This window comes from Phaenicophaeus curvirostris, chromosome 14, assembly GCF_032191515.1.
Source record: "Phaenicophaeus curvirostris isolate KB17595 chromosome 14, BPBGC_Pcur_1.0, whole genome shotgun sequence".
NCBI classification, from domain to species: domain Eukaryota; kingdom Metazoa; phylum Chordata; class Aves; order Cuculiformes; family Cuculidae; genus Phaenicophaeus; species Phaenicophaeus curvirostris.
Window position 1 is genome coordinate 998,080 of NC_091405.1, and position 18,074 is coordinate 1,016,153.

Below are 18,074 nucleotides of genomic sequence, written 5' to 3' on the forward strand. Positions count from 1 at the left end.
ACATGTGTTCAAAACCTCTTTCAAAATATCTTTGTTATATTTCCTCCCAAGTCTAAGTTATATCCATCTTGTACTTTGGGGTGAACCAGTTCATTAGGGTGAAACTGGTCATTCTGCCTCTGCTACCCAGTGATTTAACACTTCATTTTCCAGTCTTTGGCTTTTGGGCCTGAATTCCCCTCTGTTAAAGTCAATGAATGCCAGTGAAGTAACTGATTTTGATTAAAAAAAAAGAAACCCCAAATCTGTTTGTTTTCCTTCCAGTCTGCGGAGTTGGTTGCTGTGTGGCAACACACTAAGAATACACAGCTGTGTTAGGTACAACTGAATGCCGATTACTTCTGCACGTGCACTGGCTGGATTAAAGACTGATCCAACTCCTGTAGTTGACCCCAAGTTGTACACGACTGGTGTGTAGGTATTAAACCCATAGAATCATAGAATCACCAGGTTGGAAGAGACCCACCAGATCATCGAGTCCAACCATTCCCACCAATCTCTAAACCATAAACTGGTGTGCTGTGTCCGTGCTTGTGAAACATGGTGCAGCATCATGTTACCAGTGCCATGTAAGTGTGCACCTCACAGTAAGAGCTAAGGGCAGTAAAGTCTGAACTGCATTGCATTCTGTTAATGTTGTCTGACTCACAGGTGGAGGGCTGGGCTGCTTCTTTGTCCTCAAGAACCAGCTGACGTGTTTTATATCAGAACGAGAGAGGAGGTTTCTGAGATACTCTGTACTCCTCCTGTACTTGTTTTATTAATGTCTACTGTTGGCAAATTCTGAATAGTTTTTTTGTGCAGCATTGAAACACGCACAGTACATTAAAGGTGTGCCAAGTAGCCTGAAAATAATGAAAGCATGAAGTGAATTTCTGCTGTTCTGCAGGCCTGACGTACTGACAATGATGTGCCTGAGACCTTCAAAAGCTGCTGTAAAAGGAAACAAAGCCCAACAAAACAAGAGGAATCAGAGTCCAAAATGTTTGAATCTTTAGATAACGAAATAAAAATGTATCTTCCTTCAGACTACTATTTGGGTTGTTTCTGAAGTACTTCAGTGCGTAGAACTGCTGAAAACAAATGGTAGTCCAGCCAGAGCCACTCTGTGGAATGCAGGTTAAGATAACCCATGTGCAGGATTGGCAGGTGACTGATCGTTACCTGCCCAGGATTCGTGTGCCCCAGTACGATGGCCAAGTGGTGCAGCCATCAACGAACAGACCTGTGTCTGCCTGCATGGTATCTGGTGCCACTACTGCTTTAACAGCAGCCACTGCAGTTGCTTGTCTATTACACATCTATCTGTTGGCTGCTACAGAAGTTGTTACTGTTTGAAAGATGAACTTTGAAGGCTTATAATGAAGAATGCCAGTAATAAAGAATCCTAACCTTGTACTAGGAAGTTGAAGATATTTTGAGGCCAAGTCCTCGATTTACTTAAACCTGATTTATGTTGAATTCAGTGGAGAAACACTGTCTTGTCAGAAGTCCTTGACTGAAAGGGATTTTTTTGGGGGAGGGGTTAGGGGATGATGGTAAAGAGGATGGGGAGTAAAGAGGCCAAAACTGAAAAAGCACAAGAACAGCTAGCCTAGTCATTTCCATGTGGAATTTACTTAGCCATTAAAACAAACGAGATTGTCCTTGTCTGGGATATATAGTTCCCAGCTGATGTATGAAAATAGTTAATGGCTGAAAGAAGAGAAACAATAGGGTTTTGTATTATCTAAGGGGATTGTCTTTGTAAAGCTGTTCCCTGGGTACTGAAAGGTGGTGTTGAATTTTGCGCACCTTGTATGCTTGAAATAATAAGTTTTTAGAAGGAAATGAATTACAAAACCCTGTGTAGCAAAGGTTGCTTCTTGAAGTATAAGTTAGTCAAATTTCCCAGCTCCTGAATGGAGCTACGTAGTGTGACTGGGGCAACAGAGGTGAAGCTGGACAAGCTGGATCGAATATCCTGCAGGAAATTACACTTGTATTCAATCTGTTTGTTTCAGGGGTGGTTTTCTAAGCTGTCATGGGGTAGAGCACCAGTCAATTTCAGACTGGAACGTGCAGCCTGCAATCTTGTATATCTGGGAGGGTCTGGGAAGAGCGTTCCAACTCAGCCCCATCTGTTGAACAGCAACCTCTTAACATGCTTTGCTCATGATGTAAGGGGATGAGAGAGCTTGTCACATCAGGCAGGTTCCTCCCACCTTTATAACTTGCTCTGTTGTGGAGAGAATGCAACATGCAAATAAACTACTGAATGAAACTGCCCGTGGTGGGGCTTTCCCACCATTCCAGTACAGGATATAATCAAATTTTTATATGTTGAGGGGGGAGGGGGTGTAGGGGGGAGGTAGGAGGAAAAACAGCATGGAGGATGAGTGTTGCTCTGATTTGAATATGTGAGGTTTCTTCAGTCGTAGGAAAAGAAACAGGGTTTTGATGGTAGGTCAGATAGAGCCCTGTAGATTGGGTTTGTGTTTTTTTTCAGCCTAGAGGTTTTTCTCAAGGGCGGCCACCAGGTGGTGGTGTCTCCTTTCTAATTGGAGCTGTCAAGTCCGAGCAGGGACCAAGAGCGGTCCCTCCTAGTGGGGAGCGTCTGGCACATGTCACTCAAGGACTGGTCAATATGTAGCAGAATTGGAGAACTGTAAGTAGGGAGCAATGTTTGTTACCTAAGCCGAAAGGGAGTGGGAAGCTCATCTGTAATCTCCGGCCAAGTGAGACTGTAAAGGGTTTGGTGGAGCAGGGGCTCATGTGCTATATGTGACAGAAGAGGTGCTTGCCGGGAATAGCAGAGATACTGCAGGTGATTAAAGCAATAAGTCTGGAGACCACCAGAATGTGTTCCATCATCTGCAGCAGCAAAAGTTACTTCTCAGCTGTGGTGCTTGTCAGAAGCATCAGGTATGACACGGTTTGATTGTTTAAATGGAATGCCCTTCCTGCACCAAGTTTTTGGTGGCAAGTGTATAGAGCACAGAGGGGATGCGTCAAAATAGCTGGTGGTGCCTGGCCTTTGGCAAATCTCTTCACAGGGCTATGCCATGGGCTTCCTTCTTTCAGGTGAAGACCAGGCTACTGTAACTGTTATAAGGTTCTTGGAGTGAGCGAAAATCCTGTTCAAGAATGCTGTGTATTATTGCAGCTGCACATGGCTTTCATTGACTGCTTAAAATTTGGGTCAGTTTGCCTACATGTTTTGAAAGGCCTCATTTTATTCAGCCTCAGGAATGAAAAAAGAAATTGTACCCCACAATATGACATTTCAGAGGAGTGTGAGAAAGCAGTTTTAAAGACAGTCCAAATGGAAAGTTTTGTGCCAGGAGTTTTTGGTTAATTTCTGGTCAGAAAGCAGTGGAGACCTACAGAAGGTTCCAGCGAATACCTGTTTGTCTTTAAGTGAACAAGCCTGGATCTCTGTGTGTTTACTTTGTTCAGAGGCTGCTCAGGGAGGTGATTGAGTCACCATCCCTGGAGGTATTTAAAAGACAGATAGATTAAGTGCTTAGGGATAGGATTTATCAGTGGACAGGTACAATTGGACTTGATGTTCTCAAAGGTCTTTTCCAACCTAGGGATTCTATGATTCTATGGTTCTTAAGAAGAGATAACTGACTATTGGTAGATATTTTGCACTACTGTTCCTATAGAGTTACAAGGGAAGCTAGTCTGTCTGTGACAGGATCATTCCCACGGAACAAGGATGATGGCTGTTACACCAATCTGTTTCATGACTTGTAGAGGAGGGGTAATCCATACAGTTATCTTAAGTAACTGTTGAACCAGTGAGCTTCAAATTAAAGTATTTGCAGAATTACATTGTGTGGGCAAGTGGAAGGACTTCATGTACAGGGGGGAAAACATGTTTTTGGATTATTTACCCAATATGAAGAAAAAAAAAGAAAAGAAAAAAAGCCCCTCTTCTTTGGGAAATTTCCACTCCTGGTCTGTCCAGATGGGCCACTAACAGTTTCAGTGGAAATTTTGACAAAATGTAATATTTTCATAGCACAGTATCACTGTGCAGCATAGGATGTCAGAGAATCATAGATGTAATTCCTCAGGGGAAACCACACCACATGTCCCTCTTTGTCTGTTGGGGTCCAGGTTCTCCCCTTGTCCCTCTGACCAGACCAGACCAGAATCCCTGACCAGAATCCCCCACCCTCCATTAAACGAGCTGACCATCTTCAGTCTTCCTTCCTACAAGTCCTGCTGTTTGCCTGCAGGACAGATGCCTTTCCACTTGAAATGTTTGCTGCACCCATGAGGATACAGACTGGGTAACTTCTGGGCTCTGGGACCGTGCTGTGTAGGTTTTCCTCTGCAATACTATGGGGGTGACTGCAGAATGAAATCTGTATCACATCATCAACATAATTTGCATAATCAACTGTGATGTCTGCTTGTGCAGTCGTGTCCTGTGGCCTTTGAGTACACTGGTACCTACAGATCGTGAAACCTGCTGTCGAGCAGCTTTTAACATCTCCATTTGAGATGTTTGGTATCATTTCAAACTGACGTCCGTGTTATGTGGTGGGGGTCTGTAAGGACACGTTTGGATGCTTTATGTGGTCCACAGGCCTGTGTGCTCAGGACTTGCACAAGTGGGCAATGTTTGCACCCTGGGATGGAACCCTCACAGTGTTTTTGAATTCTGGGAAAATTCAAAAGTGAAACAGCAGCAGCTGTTCAGCAAAGCGAGCAGATAAACCCAGCAGTGACAGTGTAGAGCATCTGGAACTCACTGTGCTGCTCGTGGCTTCCATGTCACCTTTCATATGGTCTGTGGGTGCTTGTAGCACTGTGTACAGTTTTTACACCACTGAAAAATGAGCCGGTTTTTATGGGCAGAAAAGACCTGCAGAAAAGAGCTGACCCTAATACCAAAAGGGAAAAAAGAATATTATGAGCGTATCTGCTTTTAATAATGTTTTATTAGAAGTGATCTTTAGTACTGTTTTAGGAGTCTGCTTTCAGAGCTGCAGATGGCTCCTATGGAGTTTTGGTGAGATACCTAAAGGCCATTTTTTATTGCAACGCACCTCATGGTCAACTGATTATTTTGATTTTCTCATATCATATGATTTTTCACCGTTTTAAGATTTTGACAATACCTCTCTTGTAGTGGTGTGTCAATCATTTGTTGGTTGCATGTAATGGAATATTTCAGCTGAACATTCACAGACCATGTTAGTGCTGCAATGCTACTTTTGACAGTGTTATTAATTTTCAACTCAAATACTAAGATTTAGCTAGGAAAATAGAAGACATTGCATCATCTCCAGGTTTTTAACTTTAGCTGCTACTCTAAACTTTATCTGACCAATATTTATCATTGTTTCCTACTGGGCTACCTGTGTGTCTCAGAAGCTGGCAGTGTTAGCTGTACCATGAAAGACAGCGATAAGTCTCAATTAAATGGGCACGAAACTGTTCTTTTATACTCTCCAGTTTTACACTGTGTGTGCAGCACTCCAACTTTAAATGTCTTAAAAATATTTTACATGTTGCTCTTCAGGAGCTCCCAATTCTGTGTAGGCCAAGCTTTATAGAACAGTATTTCTCTTTAAAATAAAGACACAAGCTATCTGCTAAGAGAAGATCAGTAAATAGGATGTGGTAAATAATGAATATGGGACCTATAATCTATGTTTTGATTAAAACCATATATAATATCCAGCATCATAGGAATGCAATAGCTGCTGTTTTTTCCCCCACACACTTACGGCTCTTGATAAAAAAAAGTTGGTATTGTGGTAGTGTTTTTTTTGTTTTGTTTTTCACTAAACTACCCTTAAATTTTTCTCAGTTTTAGTTTGATAAGGTTTTTTTTCTCCTATGTATATTTTTGTCCTCTTCAGAATGTAATGGCCTTGATTTCATTATTCTTTGGTTTTAATCTCATTGCACATCACCTGTTTTCCTGCCTGCCCCTCTCTGCATGATGACCAACACCTTAGCCAGCTTCTTTCATGGGAATTTCAAGGAATGGAGTAATGTGATGTTGTCTGCAGTTGCCTTCCTGAATGACTTTTCTTAAGATTATGCTTATGTGTGGTTCACATCTGGAGCAAAATGGTACCCACACAATTCCTCAGGTGAACACAAGAGAGAAGTTAAGTGTTCATATTTTGCTAACATTGCCTAAACCAACTGTGACCTTAGAGTCAGGACAGAGGAGCAATGTCACCATCTGGGTTATACTGACCCTTTTAGATAATTCTAAATCCAGAATTCCTTAGCAGGGATAAAACTTCCTATTAAATGCTGAAAGGTGGCATAAGAATCACACATCTGTGGAGCAAGACGGAAGGCGTCCTCTGACAGCAGTTGAACAGACCGAGGTCTGGCAGGCCCTGCTTAGTACCTCTACAGGGCAGACCCTGTCCCCGCTGGAGCAGGGGGCTCTGTTGGAGCAAAGGGAAGCTTCCCTTCTGCCCTCACTACTCTGTCCTGTCTCCTCACAGGGAGCTGCAAATGGGTTCCTGCCTCTGCTCTGGAACTGTGGAGCTTGGTCGCTTTGCAGCTGGGTTAACCAGCACTGCCCTTGTCCCTGGGGGAGGGGGAGGTGGGTGTGTGACAGCAGCTGCATTCTGCCACACTGCTCTAGTTGAAGTTTTTAATGATTTTTATCATCTTTGGACATATAGGAACCCATAGGGAACAATTTTTGTTTAGGTTTCCAGAGGAAGGACCGAAAATGGGGGTTTAGGTGTCAGTATTGACAAGAAAGGTTTTGCTCTCCTTTTTCTCAAAGGCTGAGTTCAAGTAAGCAAATCTTGGCTGTTATGCCTCATGACTGAAACAAATTACATAACCCTTCGCAGGAGCAAGCTGCAAGTAGGGGGCCCAGGAGGAGCTGCGGTTAGGTCAGCCAGCACAATTAATTCATGCCCATGTCTGTCACAAAAACTAAGTGGCACCTCTGTCACCAAACTGAGTTTGGCTCTGCCATAACAGGTGGAGGCTGATCAGAAAGAATTAAAGCGAAATGGGAGCCGGTTTCTAGTCTCTCTTGCTGCCTCCCAACCTGCTGCTGTCAAAATGATTTTCAGTTTTTGTATTTTTTTTCCTTTGACACAAGATGTCCATCATAGGCCTAACTCTCAAATAAGATTTTGATCAGCTGCCCCTCCTTTATTTTCAAATAAGTTCCAGTCACTGTACAGACTTGATCGGTGCTTTTCCTCAGGAACCTAACACTCACTTTGGAGTAATGGGAACACAAACCCAAAAAAAGATTAAAGAAAAGGCAAAACACCGGGATTTAAAATTCCAAACATATCTCTGTAGACTGTCTTTATAAAAGGCAGTTTCTTCAACAGGCGTTGAAATTCAATTCTTCCTACATATTAAATAATAAAATCAGATGTGAACTTTCGGATTGCTGTGCTGAGCAAAATGGATGTAGTTCTTTTAAGTCCAGAAAAGTAAGGAAAATCAGATTTAAGAACAAAGATCACACTTCAGCACTGTTGGATAGCTACTGTGTGTTACCAAAACCTCACTAAGCTGCCATAGGATTTTTTGTGCATTTCCTTCCTCGTCTTTTGATTGCCAAGATATTTATGTGTAAATACCCTTTTCTAACTCTATTCCCCTGCCTCCTTCTATGATTCTATTTATGACATGGTGGTTACCATGGGGATTGTGACATGTGATGTCATAGACAGCAGTGTGACCTTGGTGAGCGAGTGACTCTGGTGAGGGATGGAGATGCACATAACTTAGGCAGCAAAACTGTAAATATATACAGGACAGAAGAATGAATTTTAATAATATGAGAATAAAACACTGGAGTGGGGTGTTGGTTTTGCTCTTTAAAGTTCACCAGAATGCACATCACGGCCATCTAAAGCTTTTCTTTTTTGGCCTAATACTCACTGGTTCTAGTTTTGGAATATACGTGTGTGATGAGAGCTAAGGAGAGAGCTTTCCTCTACCCAGACAAGCAAAATGAGATAAGCCTAGAATGAAACCGGTAACTCTACCCCAGCTTCCAGAAAACGGAGCATTTAATCAAATGCTATAATTGCTCACAATACCCCAACATGAAAAGTAAGCAAGTGCAAGTATTCTCAGTTAAAAATTGGTGAATGTGTGATAATCCAAACAGCAAGTGAGCCCTCATAAAGAAACTCATCAAATCATGGGCAACAATGGGATAACAGTCTGGAAATTCCAATCTTTATAGTCCCATGTTTGTTTCACTGGCTCAGATTTCCCTGTCATTGAAAATGCAATTTTCAAACTTGACCTGTTCAGTTAAATGACAGTCTCATTACAGCAATGCTATTTTACTTTCTTTAGAGACAGGTGAGGCCTGAATTAGCACAGCTACAGTGGTTTGTTAGAAGGATAGAAGATTATGCGTAGAACTCCTGCAAATGCTTTTGCTGGATGGGGCTGGAATGGCCTCACCTTTGTCTACATGGATGTCTGCAAATTGAACATCAGTTCAAAGCATCCTGTTCCCCACTGCAGAGCCTTGAGCCTCCTCTGTTCTCATGCATGCCATATGTGCACTGACTCCTAATTTATAGTGCTTCAAGAGAGAGGAGAATCCAGGCCTTCAACTTGTCTCACTCCAATCATACTTTTATTGTCAGGGTGATAATGGAAATGCTGACAAACTCTGATATTTAACAGTACAAGAACAGTGTGTGACACCATAATAAAGATCTGCTTTACTGCCAAACTGTGTTGTGTAGGCATTAGGGGAATGATGCTTCTTAGTTTCTCTGTTGTAAATATGCAGACTTTGGCAAGGAAAAGGCATTTACCAGGTCAAAGTCACTGCTCCAGAGAATAATGCAATAATGAAATAATATAAATAATGAAGGAGGCAGCACCTCCTGTCAACTTTGAAGACTTTCACTTCAAATGATTATTTCTTGTTTATAACATGGTATAAACATATAAAGGGGTGACCTCATTGCTCTCTACAACTACCTGAAAGGACGTTGTAGAGAGGAGGGTGCTGGCCTCTTCTTCCAAGTGACAGGGGACAGGACAAGAGGGAATGGCCTCAAGCTCCGCCAGGGGAGGTTTAGGCTAGACGTTAGGAAAAAATTTTTCACAGAAAGGGTCATTGGGCACTGGAACAGGCTGCCCAGGGAGGTGGTTGATTCACCTTCCTTGGAGGTGTTTAAGGCACGGGTGGACGAGGTGCTGAGGGATATGGTTTAGTGTTTGATAGGAACGGTTGGACTCGATGATCCGGTGGGTCTCTTCCAACCTGGTTATTCTGTGATTCTGTGATTCTGTGATATCTGGACACCATTAATTCAGTGTCACCATTGTTAATTCTCTCTGCATGTGATGGCCGTTGAGATTGTTAGCAGGTCTGTTTGTGAGAGGATTGCAGGCCCTCATGCCACTGAGTTCATGGTTGTAGGGAGTTATTTCACACGTGGAAGACCCTTCAGTGTTTGAAAAATGTCTTTCAAGTCTTATCACTGTAAAAACCAGCCATTTATTTTAGTCTGGATCAGACAAATGAGGCTTTCATCCAGTGACAGGTTTGAATTTAGGGAGAACAGGGTGGGTTTTACTCCTAAACATCTTCTGTAAATAGGACCATTTTCTATTGGAGCTGAGTTACTACTTTTGAGGCTTTGTTTCTCACTTCCACAGTGCTAAAATAATGGTTACTGTGTTTGAAGATATTTTTAAAACTATATTGTTTTGTCAAAGCTGCAAACCACTCGTCCCCTTGACTTGACACTGAGTGAACTGAAAGCTGAGATTAATGATGGGGAGAGTTTCTTTATTTTTCATCTATTATTTTTGCCAAGATGTCCTTTGCTATCTACTCTACTTTCTCACTTTCTGTTCCTCCCAAGAGCGAAACAGAGGCTTATTTGCTATAGTGACATCTCTGAAAATCTGCATGGCAGCATCGCTGTTGCCTATGGAATCATCATCATGTTCAATTTTGTTGATCCTGTATTTGTTTGCTGAAAAGCAAATCCATCTATTTATCTTCAAAGTCTATTTCCCAGGTTTCTGTTGCTTAAAGCTCTATACCCAGCTACAGCAGAGTTCCTGACTGCAAAAGCTTATGATATTGTTTTTCTCTGCTGTTCTAATGATCAGTGTGATGTTTTGAAAGTGTTCTGCCTTGTCAGCCCTGTTGTTTTTGCAGTCTGTGTTGATTTGAATGTCAGCTGTGTTCCCAATAAACTTCTGAACCCTCAGTATTTCCTAGTGGTGAAAAAAAATGCTTTGTTTACTATGCTATGAAAATTAAAGACCAAGGACTTTCAAAAATAGGAGTCTTACAGTTAGGATCCTTAGCCTTTGATTAGATTTCTAAAGCAGTGGCCTAATTTTCAAAAGGGCTGAGCATCCAGGAGCTTCCATTTCAGGTAAGTACTCTCTGGACAGGTTTTTGGATAGTCCACATGAGGAGGGTTTAGTGCTTACTATTGAATTTACTTTCCTGTAGGTATTTAGTGTTGCATGGGATATTGATTGAGTGGAATGATGCAGCAGTAGTCTGAAATCCCAACACAAACACAATACAGTGATTGCACCCTACAGCTGGATCACAATCCAAACGTGATTCCCTTTGCTGGTCTCTGTGTGCCCGCTGTCACAATGCTGGGTATCCCTGGTCTCTGAGAAGTAATCTGTGGATTGAAGCCAGATCAAGCCAAGTTCACTTTGGTTGTTCAATTTTATACCCTCGGCTGAGCCACAGATACACTTCTCCATGCTGGTCTGGTTGGTTCAGGAAGATAATTCTCTCTGTGGATTATTTTAAGGAAGTCCATTTACCAACTGACTCACACAACTGATACAGCCTTTGTCTAAAATAAAGATGACCCTCCCCTTTGACTTGCATTCAGCTTCCTTTAGGATAGCTGTGGTCACTTCCTATGTTCTGTTCTGAGCTTCATGAGCACATCATCCTTGCCTGTCTTCTCCGAGCCACCTTCCATGGTGGGAATTCATTGATCGGTCACAACATCCCACTGACTTCTTCAGTGGCAAGTGGATGGTGGTATCTCCTGCTGATTCTTAGTATGTGGCTCGTATTACAAGGGCTCCTCAGAAACAAGAACTATAAGTGCTGGTTGGAGACTTAATCTGGATTGTACTTGTGTTTCATGTGGGCTTATGATTTTGGGGGAGCCTGGTAGGTGAGGAGTAAAACTTCTGGGGCTAATCTTGTATTTCTATTCTGAACAGAACTCTTGCATATATTGCTATGTTTTTAGGCAAGAACAAACCAAATATACTTAAAAATGTTTGGAATGAATTCCTTCCACTCTATTGAATTTCATCGGTGGAGAGAATTTTGGCATCTGAATTTTGGCATCTGAAAAATTCTGCTGTATTTTCAAGCAGAAACAAAGCAAGCAGTCTTTACAAATAAGTAGTTGGAACAACTTATTTTGCTTTCAAGCCAGCACTGCAAGGGTACAAAGAAAGAAGCTTATGATGCTTCTGGCTGAAGATTACATTTTCTTTTATATGTGGAAGATAAGGTACTAGCTAATTCAACTTCTAAGACAGAGATGAGCCCAAATATTCTATTCAAGTACTTCAAAGCCTTGAAGGAGAACTGGGCAGGCATGAGGGAAAGCTCAAGTATGTCTTCTCAATTTCCAGTCTGCAGCAGAATTTGAGATTTGTCAAGCATTACTTGGCTGCCTCCAAGTATTCCCAGCTTCTCAGAACATGCCCATGTACAGAGGAGAAAGCACTTCTGCAGTTGTTCTTCGATCTCTTCTGGAGCTGTTGACTAAGGCAGTTCCCATGCCTTTAGATAACTGTCCCACTGAAATTTGCCTTCTCAGGTGATGCATAGCAAAGAAATTCTCATCGTGGAGCTGCTAGATGAGAACTGTTGTCTCCTGGTTCTTATGCTGCTCCCGCACTGCTCTGGGCCTGATAGCACTGGAGGCTGCAGGTTAGCATATGCAAATCTGCAGAGCATCCACCAGGATCTGGCTCCTATGATGTAGTGACATGGAAATATCTTAGGAGAAAAGTGTAAAGTAAAATGATGTAGAACATAATAAGCATCTTCTGGATGTTCTGTTCTTTGTCTCTCTGCTAGCAGGTGCAACGCAACTTGTGCTTGGCTATTTTTAGTTTCGAGGTCAGTCTTAGAAACATGTCCTCAAGTGCTCTTTGGCAAGCCCATGCAGCTTGGTTTGCCAGTGGTTAAGCTGGATTTCCTGGAAGTTAGCGAGAGTCTCAACAAGTTGCCTAAAATTCTGTACCTGAGATGGGAAGGCAACTGTGGAGCCCAGATGGCTCCATCTCTTGCCATCACCAGTAGGGAATGCTCCTATTGCTGTATAAGCAGGAGATTCAGATACAAGCAGCTAATATTATCTAATTCTTAAGAATTTCTTAAGAATATACCAATTTAATACATTTTTTTCTTTCTTATTTAACTATAGCACATGCATCTACCATTGTGAGCATTAGTCGAGGTCAGAATATGCCTTTTGGGTATTTTCCTATTAATGAAGTAACTGGCTGCCAAGATGCCATAGTATCCTAGCAATCTACATCCTTTCTCGCCGAAGTACTTGAAGTTTTAGCAGCTTCTTGAATATGTTGGTTGGAAACATGCCGTTTTTAGAAGCTAGATATTTTTTATTGGATTTGATGGGAAATATAAATTGGGTTTGGAAAAGGGCTAACCCTTCAAGCCCTCGATTCTCCCTATTAAGATTTTCCTTGCAACTTGGCCTCTTTTAAACTCCCATCTCGTGCATACTCTTTTCTAATCTGATACCTCAGCGTACATATCTAAACATGATCAGTGACAGTTTTAGCTGCGGGGTGAGACTTTCAGTGACAAGGGCAGTGAGCTCTGATTTGAGACCATTCATTGCAAGTGACTTCAGCTGTCTCTTCAAGTGACATCCAGCTACTTGAGGAATGGGGGATGACGAAAGTTCTTTGGACAGAAAACTTTCCCTGACAAGAAGGTGACAGGTCCTTGCACAGCTGGTCTCTGATATGCCTTGGAAGGGGCCTACAGAGCTACTAATTTAAGTTTAGTGGTGGCTGCAAGCATAGAGCAGACAAGTTCTTGTAGATTTGTAACTCATCTGCAGGAATGACAGGAGTTGGAGCTACACTTATGGCGCTTGTGTTGTTGTATAACATTTCCAATAGCCCATGTTTATTTAAAGAGCCAAGCAAACTGAAATGTGAGCTATTCTCATTCTCATTAATGCTTTTTAACATGTGGCTGAATATGGTTCGTTCTGTTAATTTGTTCATATATTTAAAGTGGATACTGACCTTTTTTAATGGCCTGTCAGGTTACAGTAAAATGGTAATCTCATCCTTAGTGCTGTCTATTCCTTCCTCTTCCTTTTTTTTCCCTCTTATTTTTTCCCCTGTCCTAATTTTCCTCAGTGTCTCCAGTCAATTTTTCAGCTTTAGTGGTGCTATCAAGAATGAAACCTCTAATGTGTTGGACGTATATGGCTGTTTTTTAAAGGGACCTCTTCCCTTGCTCAGAACAATGGCATGCAGCCTCAAATTCCTGTGCAACTTGTCTGATGTTGCTCCCATTGGCACTAATACTGGAGGGAAATCAAAAGTTCCTTTCAGACTCCAATAGTGATATGGTGGACTGAACCCACAAGGAAACTCTTTTCTAGAGCACGAGGGGTTTAGTGCTGGCCAATGCACAGGCAGCTGTGATGCTTTTTGGCATGCTCACTGTCATCCAGTTAGGAACATGGGCGTTTTGACCCAACCCTGCCACCATGGCCACTGTCAAAGTGTTATGCTATGGCTTATCAGTAACTGCTCATCACTTATCTATCTGTGTCTGTGCAGGAAAGCTTTAAATATCTGAAGTGCCCACAGTGGTGAATTCTCACATGAGAAAGAAGTGTTCAATTTTAAAATATTTTGTAGCTCTTCAAATAAATGATGATGGTGACCTTCAAAACTTTGAGTGCCTTGAGGCCCAGCCAAATCCCTAAGAAATGAGGTGATTTATTGCTGGCACTGGAATGTTGCTGTTGTGGCAGAGCTGATTTCAGAGACTCCTTTCCCACCATCACTCATGACTCCTGTTCCCACTGCCTTCTCTGCCTTTCCTGTTCAGCTTGTTATGTGGTTGGGCTCTGGGTCTCCTGCAGTCATTGACTTCTGTTCTTGAAGAGTATCATTGCACATCCCTGATTTACATCAGGGGCACAGAAACAGTGACACTGGCACAAGCAAGAGGATGGTTGCTTTCTATGTGTGGTGGTAGATAGGGAATGGCAGTGGAGGGTTGAGTGCCAAATGCATGGAATGTGCTGCTGGCAGAAGAGCACTGCTGAAGCACTGCCAGAATGGGCTGTTAAAGGGAAGGCAGGAGGAGTGAGACTAATGGTTATGAAGGAAGTACTGAAGATCACAGCAACACAAACACTGGGTGGTCCTGAGCTGAGCTCCAGGGGAAGTGAGGCCACTTACACCACATCAACACTTGTCCTCTTCTGTGTATTCTGTCGTCCTGTCAATGCATTTTCAGCTCTCCTGCAAGGTGTTGGCTTTTAGTACTGGAATTATTGCCTGTTTTACATGGAAGATTACAGAATGTTTTGCCCTTGTGTTTGGGTCTACAGTGGGTGTAAGTCAGCAGAGCACAGCTGCCCGTGCAGGATTCAGACTTGTGTGAAGCCACCAAGGCCTTGGCTTGGCACAGGCCAAGGCTTGTGCACCAGCACATTAGTGTGCAGATTTGGCCTCATCTGTTTTGTTTTTTCTATCTCCTTGACACTTCATTGAGCAAATTGTCACCAATGCAAGGGAGAAGGAGGGGAGACCATGAAATATTACATAAGGATAGGTAAATATCACATAAGGTATGAGTAAATTATTTCTATGATTTAACATGTTTGTTTCTGTAATTTCTTTGTTAGTTGGAAAATGTGAGCTCTGTGTAATGCCACATCAACAGTTGTGGTAGATATTCAAAAGGAACAAATGCACCTCTTATAGACACTTTGTTGACTGTTAAAAATTACATATTTATTATTCATGACGAGCAGTCTGACAGGAGGAATGTTAGTCTAACTGTTGCCCAGTAAAAGAGAAAAGCGGAAAGCAGTGCAGCTTGTAAAGGGAAACAGATTTGCTTAAATCAGGTTTTAAAAATTTTGCTTAATTAGATTTGCTCTGTATTTGTGATAGCCTGATTTACAATAAGTCTAAGTTGAAACTTGGTAGACTCTGCATTACAACTGCAAAACTTCTTTTGATTTCACCTGGACTGTAGTTTAAGTTTGTGTGTATGTGCTTATGACTGAAGGCACAGATACAGAAACACGATGCAGAAAAGGATTTTATTGCTTATTCCAGAAGTCACTGTAAATGAATGAGTGGTGCTGGGCTTCCTAACAAAAAACCTGCAATTTTTAATGACTTATCTGCATGACCTGATCAAACACTTCACATTGTGAAGCCTATTCCTGAAGCATCAGTTTAGCAGAATGTGGTGTGAGAGATGAGTGAGAACATAAGAACAGCATTTACAGGTGCTTTGGTCTCTTCTCTTATTGAAGCAGATCTACTGGGGTTTTAATTTCATCAAAATGATGTGTATGCATAAAATACCAGTACTTTGTGAGAGGTCTACCGTACACTTGATTGTACATTGCTTAGTGCTGAACTGTGATGTGGGATTTGTGCACCAGACGAAATTTGCTGCCCTTTAACAAAGGTTACTTGTGATATGAAACATGTCACAGAGAGCACATCTTAGCTGACCTAGAAAGTTGACCAGGATGAAGGGCTCAATCCTGCAGTCACTAAGATCTGTTTGATTTTGGTTTTCCAGCTGCTTTTTGCTTCCCAGGTCTTTTACAGCCCAGGCCTTTTACAGCCCAGGCCTTTTCTGCTTTCACATTGTGGTTTTAGGATTTCAGTGCAATGTGTGTAACTCAGAAGTGCATGTCCATGGAATTGTTCCATTCATCCTTAATGTGTGGAGGAGCCGGATGTAGGAGGCAGCCCTGGAAAGCACTGGTAACAGCAAGAGGATGCGCCTTTGCTGTCAGAGAGGCAGGTACTGCACATACATTTGGTCTCAGTACAGCAGGAGGTGTGCTTGGTCCCTGGTTGAGCAATTCCTGTCCTTGGAAGTCTTGGGGTTCTGATGCAGGGAGCCAGATAGCAATTACCCTTCGAGTGGGTGCTCATTGTGGAGACGATGAGCCAGGGATCAGTGCCCATCTTTTGACTTAATGCTCAATAAGCACATTTGAAAATAAAATAAATTGAAACAAATTAATCCAGCTCATGATCTTTGTGCTAATGTCTCTCCCACTGCTCTCAAGCCCTGCTTTGAAATGGAGGCCTTTGTGCGGCACTTTGTGGTGTGGCATTGAAGAAGTGCTGATGGCATGGTGCACTGCATGCTGCTCCCCAGTGCTGTGGGGACATCTGGGCTGGCTGCAGTGTACATGGGCACACAACACCCAGTGTGGTCCTCACTGTGCTCCATGTACCCCACCGGAAACCAGGAGTGTTCTGCACCCACAGCATCCCTCAGTCTCTCCAGAGGGACAAAGACAGGGACAGAGCAAAAGGGAAAGAGCCCAATACAGCACTCATTTTGTTTATCTCTAATCACAAAATGGATCCCTGGGGCCACAGGCGGGCTGGGTGTTGCAGCTGTAGTATGGTAGATCTGAATCACTTGGGCTCCAAAGAAAGACCCAAGGGGTAAGGTCATGGTCAAGGGAGCTATTGGGTTCCTTCAGCCTGTCTGACGATTTTGCATCGCACACCTCTGAGGTTGACCCTGTGGCAAAGCAGAAATCTCTTTGTGGCCGTGGGTGCCAAGAAGGGAGTCAGGAGGAGTAGGGCTATAGCACTGCCCATGTCTCATCACTGCAGAGCACTGTGGCTTCAGAAGGTAGAACTGATCGTGGTGGAAGGGGGAAAGAGTGTCTATATATTTAGCCCATCCAGCAGGACTCTTAGGAAGGGATTGCATTTCTTCAGACCTGAAGTCCAACAATGGCTAAAAGTCACAGCTTGAAGCAACATTATTTCATCACGGGGTAACTGTTGTGGTGTGGAAGCAGAAGCACCTAAAGCCACAGAGTTATCTGCAGCTGGTTTGTCAAGAAACTTAAGCATAAATTTATCTTTAGAAGGGAATAAATTTTATTTAGGAGAGATTTTGAAACAAAGGGTGGAAATATTCTGGAGTAATGCAGGTAAAGTTGTTATTTAAATCACATACACAGAATCACACATATACAGAAACAGTAGGTTGGAAAAGACTCACAGGATCATCGAGTCCAACCATTCCCATCAATCACTAAACCATGCCCCTCAGCACCTCATCCATCCGTCTTTTAAACCCCTCCAGGGAAGTGACTCAACCACCTCCCAGGGCAGCCTCTGCTGGTGCCCAATGACCCTTTCTGTGAAAATTTTTTTCTGATGACAAGCCTGAACCTCCCCTGGCCGAGCTTGAGGCCATTCCCTCTCGCCCTGTCCCCTGTCACTTGGGAGAAGAGGCCAGCTCCCTCCTCTCTACAACCTCCTTTCAGGTAGTTGGAGAGAGCAATGAGGTCTCCCCTCAGCCTCCTCTTCTCCAGGCTAAACACCCCCAGCTCCCGCAGCCGTTCCTCATAAGGCCTGTTCTCCAGCCCCCTCACCAGCTTTGTTGCTTTTCTCTGGACTCGCTCCAGAGCCTCAACATCCTTCTTGCAGTGAGGGGCCCAGAACGGAACACAGGATTCGAGGAGCGGTCTCACCAGTGCTGAGTACAGAGGGAGGATAACCTCCCTGGACCTGCTGGTCACGCCGTTTCTGATACAAGCCAAGATGCCATTGGCCTTCTTGGCCACCTGGGCACACTGCTGGCTCATGTTCCATCGCTGTCAACCAACACCCTCAGGTCCTTCTCCTCAGCTCCATCCCCTGCGATAAATAGATTAAGAAGCTGGAAAATTTATTGAATAAATTACCCAGAGATGTCTAAATTCTTTGCAGTGCCATTTTCACCTGAGCCTGAGGAATGCGAGGCCAAGTTTCAGCTGACTCTATTGCATTCCTCTCTAGAGCCAGGAATAGGT